We start from the raw sequence: 6,000 nt of genomic DNA, 5'->3' as shown, positions 1-6,000 counted from the left end.
CCATAGAAAAGACTGGGATAGAAGCTGTGAAAGCCCTCTAAAATAACATGAACTGACGAGCTGGTTCTTACTGTTTCAACTGCATCTCTAATTAAAAAAAAAAAAAAAATCAAGTCAATCAAATTGGAAACAAACATTTCAAAGGCAATCTTCGGCGTTAAAGACAACAACGAGCTTATCATGGTTAACTTCATGACTGAGGAAGACGAACAGGAGCAGCAACACGCTATCCAAGCCTACAGCTTGAAAGACGGAGTGCGAGTGTCTGAAAATTGCACTTGAGCCAAACTGCTTTAGTCTCTTCACCTCGCCCCATAAATCAAGTAGAAGAATATCTGTACATCAGCAGCGTTGTATATTAGTTTCGTTTTATTGTATGGAAGGCATTATTTCATGAAGTGAAATTTCTCCACGAAAAGAGCAAGAATAAAGAGATGTGAATTAGATGTGTGCTTCCCGTCACATTATAGTCTAAACTATTGACTTGAAGTTTACTGCCGTTCCTGCAGGTATTACTAACTTGCACTCCACAACCTTTGATCCAACATTCGTCAGCCTAGCCTACAACATGGAGAGAATTATTCCAGTAAGTCTCTACACTTTCTGCTTTTCACTTCTGTCTCTCACAGAAGTTTCCCCACTGCCCTGCCTCTATAAACCTACTTGGTCTTGCTTCCAATAATTATGCATCAATTTCAGAGCTGAAAAAAATAATAAAGCAATTCCAGTGGGGCTATTATCTATAGGGGTCTCGCATTCACCACAGAGAAACTTGATCAAAAATAGATATAGGATGGTAGGAGATAAAGGTGACAGAATCCTTTAGCTGAGTTAGAAAGAAAGTATGTAAATAGCTCTGTAATACCGCACAGTTTGTACAAATATCAAATGCAAAAGGAAGAACCAGAATATAGTAATCACAGGTTTAATGCAGATGGAATTCGCCGCCCTGGGGTGAGGTTAGGAAAGAGGGAGAGAGGGAGAGGAATCCAATTCTGCTTTTCATTTCATGATTCATATACATACATATCAGAACAGTTCTCTCGGCCAAGTATTTATTAAAAATCCTCACCCAGCCTGCTTATAAACAATTTTAGAACTCATACACTATAATATTCATAGCTGTGTTCAAGGAGTGACCTTCTGAGCTGACTTTATTATGAGCTATAAAAAGTACCAGCCAATAAAACACAAGGGCATTTAGTTGATTTCCAAGATTTTACTTCCCAGGCTTCTCAAGCTCCTTCAGAAAAGCCCCACCACCTCCCCGACTCCCTTATGATCAGAACTGTTTTGTGATCCACACCTGACAATACAGAAATCCAAGAACAAAGGCAGTAAAATAATATATATCCCACTGGTTCCCAAGGCCAGGCTTAAAAATTATGCCACTAAGCTTCTCTATTGCGACTTATTTGTTGTTTAGTTACATGCATAAAGATTTTTGGTGGTTTTACCCTCGAGTGTGGATTCTACAAAGAGCTCATAAATTTCTTGAAATTAGCTACACCCAAATCTTACAGGACTCCCAGAATGTGAATAAAATTGTACTCATTCACTTAAAATTAATATCCTTTTCTTGATTCTCTGAGGAATTCTGACAAAACATTGAATTTAATCTTCACACGCCTAGGTGTATTAATCCAGCAGTCGTGGCTACACATCTTCTAACTATAGCAAAGTCGGGTTGGAAAATGTCCTGCTGATCACAGCCTGAACCTACAATATAAACCTGCATGGAGAGTATTTTGTCAAGAAGAAGAACGGAACAATTAACGAGGCTTTTAAAGTGTTCAAAATGTCAGCAGAAGAAAAGGAAGAAGAAAAATGTTCCAATCTGAATAAGCCATTTATTTTACTCTTGATAAAAGTTCAAATATCCATATATAGGTATATGTTGTACTATTGCAGAATTAACTAGTGACTCAAGCACTCAGATGACTGCAAGTTTACAAACATAAGTAATGTCGGGAAGGACTTCAGCATTGCCCTTTCACAAAAATAAGCCAAAAAAAAAAAAAAAAAAAAGAAATCTAGAATCTCTTATTACTGTGCAACTTTTAACATTAAAATTCCCTTTACCTTTGGCTCAAAGGAAATCTAGCCTAAATTGGATATTAAACTGAAAAACAAATACTCTGGTACCACCAGTGCATGTTTGCATACAGTAGATACCTTGGGTCCTGGATGTAATCACTATTCTGTAGGATAAGCCTCTTAAAATATTGTGCCCCTTGTCTGGGTCTCATACTTCCTACATTCAGAGTGAAGCTTTCATTATTTTCTAAATGTCTTCCTGTGGACCAGCTCCTTAGAAGAGCAGGATCACTTTTGTAAATGACATGTCCCCCGGTCCCATCCCAGTTCTGTTGAATCAAATCTGCCAGCGGGTGATGCAGAAGAAGCCCCTTAGGCAAAGCCTGGACATGTCAGGCACAGGACAAGATGGCCTGGGTCCCTGCCTTTCAGCTCGAACACGCAGTAACATGCCAAGGGCCCCTGCAGGAAGCCACGTCCTGTGCCACGGGATGGGGGCTGGGGGAGGTGAGGAGAGGTAAAGGGTGCCTGGCTGGCCCTGGCAACATTTAAAATAGCACAGGGTTGCCACTCCTTACAAAGCTTGTCCCTTTCTTTCCCTTTCAGGACTCTCCCACCCCCTGCTGGTCCTACCCGGAATTTCTCACCTCCCTGCCTTGCTCCGGTTGCTATAGAGACAGAAGCAGCAGCAAAGACGCAAATGCAGAGTTGGACCTTCAAAGGAGGGAAGGAAGGAGAAAAGTTTGAAGAAAGACAAGCAAATGAGAGTTAAGGGGAGAAAACAAACCCCGGGAGGACCGAGTCCACAAGCACACTGTCTACAGGGCGGGGCTGGCCAGAAAACTGAAGTTGGGTGAATGCACAGGGGAGAAAGCGCTGGCGTGGGACCAGCCCAGAGCATCCCGGGTAATGCAGTCTGCGCCAATAAGGGCCAGGGCTGCCATTTCGCCAATTTATTTTTTCAAGAAGAGCCAGAAATCTAGATTTTATTTTACTTGTAATTCCTAACATGTGTTTATAACTAATAAAAACAAAAATTTTAAAGGCCACCCATCTTGCATCTACCACCCCACGAGCCGAGTGAATTGTCAGAAGGTGCCCAGGAGGAAGGGAAGAGCCCAGGAAAAATAAATATACGATGTAGAACAAGTGAACATCGGATAGAGGCGTGGCAAATTGGTAAGGAATGGCTGGTCGACCTGTGACAACCACAGGTTGAACTTCCTTGTTTTTAAGAAATCACTGGCTGGTTTTGACATCAGAGGGCATTCAGGCGGTTGTTGGTAATCCTCCACAGTAAGGATTCCAAGCAGCAGCTATGAGGCTGCTGACGACAGTGAGGGACTGAGGTTATCAGGGAGGGTCCAGCCAGGACCCTAGCCAGCATCCACCTGGCACTCCTCATAAGTAGAAACTATTATATGGACTGAATAAAATGATTCATTTTTTAATTTTAACCATTGGTGGAAAAGGATTGTGAAAATAATAAAGTGGCATTCATTGAGGACAAAGTGTTGAGTGTATAAGGGTTATGAGAATAATCAAAACCTCAGACCACAGTATCTGGCACACAGCACTCGGTAAATGTCAGCTATTGTGAACCACACGGTTATCCCTGACAACAAAGCCCACGAGGAAGGAATTAATGTAGTCCTGATCTTAGTGAGGAGGAAACAGATTTAGAGACCTAGCTAACTGATTTACTCCTAGGGAACCATGGAGCCTAGGCTGGGATCTTCTAATCACTACTCTACACTCCTGGTTCTAAGTACAGAGTGTGGAGAGGAGGCACGGGCAGGCAGCCAGCACAGTGGAGATGGTGAGCTACTCTCTCTCCCACACTTCCAGAATGTCTCAGTGTTTCAGACACACCAAAGCATTGATGATACTGTATTTGTTGACTCAGTGAAGCACAAAGGGGACTGTTTATTTCAATTGGTTTTCTATTATATTTTAATGAGAAAAAAAAATGTGTGCCTGCTCTATTTATAACCTTGAGAACCCACAAAGGCGAAAGGTCTTTATTATTCAATGGAATACCAGAGGAGAAGAAAGTACTTGGGTTCGGCTTCCCACACCGGAAGTCACAACATAACAAAGAGATGTAGCCATTGAAAAACTCATCCAATGAATGTAAATATCCAGGAACATGTAAGCCACACAAATAAATGACTTGACTGGCTTGGATGAGAAGACTTAGAAGGAGCCAAAATTCTGCTTAACCTATCAAATTAGGCTGCTGAGTTACAATTTTTGATGGTTGGCTATTAAGAAGTGTAAATAATGGTTTTCGAAGCTCCAGTGATAACACAGAAAAACCCAATGAGATGCAAACAGAACCAAAGAATTTTAGACCTGAAAGGGTCCTTATACATAATTTCATATAACTCTCACCTCTGATGAGTTAAGACATTCACATGTAGAAAGAATGAGAATACAAGCCACGAATCACACAGCCTCATTAGTGGCAGAGGTTAGACAGCCTGGGGGAGATGTTATTGACCATCTCATAGATGAAACCAAGGCAGAGTTCCAGTTACTGCAGTAAGTGGACCCACTAAATTCAATTTCACTTTCTAAGAAAAAAGTATGAAAAATTACATGAAAGAAAATGACTACTTGCTATATATATATTCACTATATATAATCACATATATCATGGATAGATCTAATAGAATGAGTTCTCAATCATTTAGGGGAAAAATGCAAACTTCTGCCTATAAAAACTGGCAAAAAAATTAGAAAAGACATAGTAAAAATATTTTAAATAACAGGATACATTTCTTAGGTTGGCAAAGAGTAAAATCATGATAAAACACATTATTGGTGAGGACATAGGTAAATCAACAAGAAATATACTACCCTTAGATTCATTCATTCTAATATTATGGATTCACTTTAAGAAAACAATTAAATAGCTGTCTAAAAATAAACAAGAATGTTTAATGCATCTAGTAAAAAATTAGCAACAATTTAAATATTGTATTAGTAAATGAAATAGTAAATTTATTCTCTGACATTCTATCACCACAATAAATTTTATTGCTCTATATTCATGACCAGAATGGTAAATTTTTATAACTGAAAGGGAAAAAACTGATTAAACTATAATATACAATGTAATTTAAGTAAAAATTTATATGCCATGAACAAAAATGTCTGGGTCAAGATGCAATAAATTATTAACATTGATAATTTTTGTATGTAAGATTATGGATATTTACATTCTTCTTTATATGTTCTAAATCATTAAAATCAAATTTATATGACCATGCATTATAATCAGAAAAAAATAAACATTTTTAGCTTAATTTTTTTCTGAAGTAAAAGAACTTTATTCTTAGCAAAAATAAAAAAACAAGCAAAAAAACACAAGATTATCTATACCAATAGCATAATTTTTCTAAATATCTTTTAATACCATTTTTGCAAAAGCAAGCAAAATTATATTGATGGTTCAAACATAACTTTGCATTTAATGTAAGTGCTATTAGACAGGAATCTCCAGGGTTTTACTGAGGGAGAGAATATTTGATATCAGGTGAGCTGGCCCTAGCCAGTGAACCTTCTGTAGACACCATTTTCCAAAGCTTTAAATGAGAAATATGAGTACGATGACCCTTGAAGGCATTTATACCTCAAACAAACTACTCCCCAAACCTGAACATATGAATAACGCCATAGTAAGTCCCATTCTCTCAAAATATCTCCCAACCCTTTGTCTGAAGACAACTCTAGGTCATCAAGGGGAAACTTATTCTTCAAAGTTTCTAAGTGGAGCCGTGGACATGTGAAATTTTCCCAGAAGTCCTTGAAGAGACTCTTGGGAACGCAACAGCTATAAACACCTACTTGGGTGTTCCCATTCCAGTGATAAAGGTGGATAAGTGGTGATAGTTGCTTTTTTGCTTTCTGAGGGCTTTAGTGGGATCTTAGATATAATTAGACCATCACAAAAATGTT

This window comes from Saccopteryx leptura, chromosome 6 (assembly GCF_036850995.1).
Source record: "Saccopteryx leptura isolate mSacLep1 chromosome 6, mSacLep1_pri_phased_curated, whole genome shotgun sequence".
NCBI classification, from domain to species: Eukaryota; Metazoa; Chordata; class Mammalia; order Chiroptera; family Emballonuridae; genus Saccopteryx; species Saccopteryx leptura.
Note: the sequence above shows the minus strand (reverse complement) of the source record.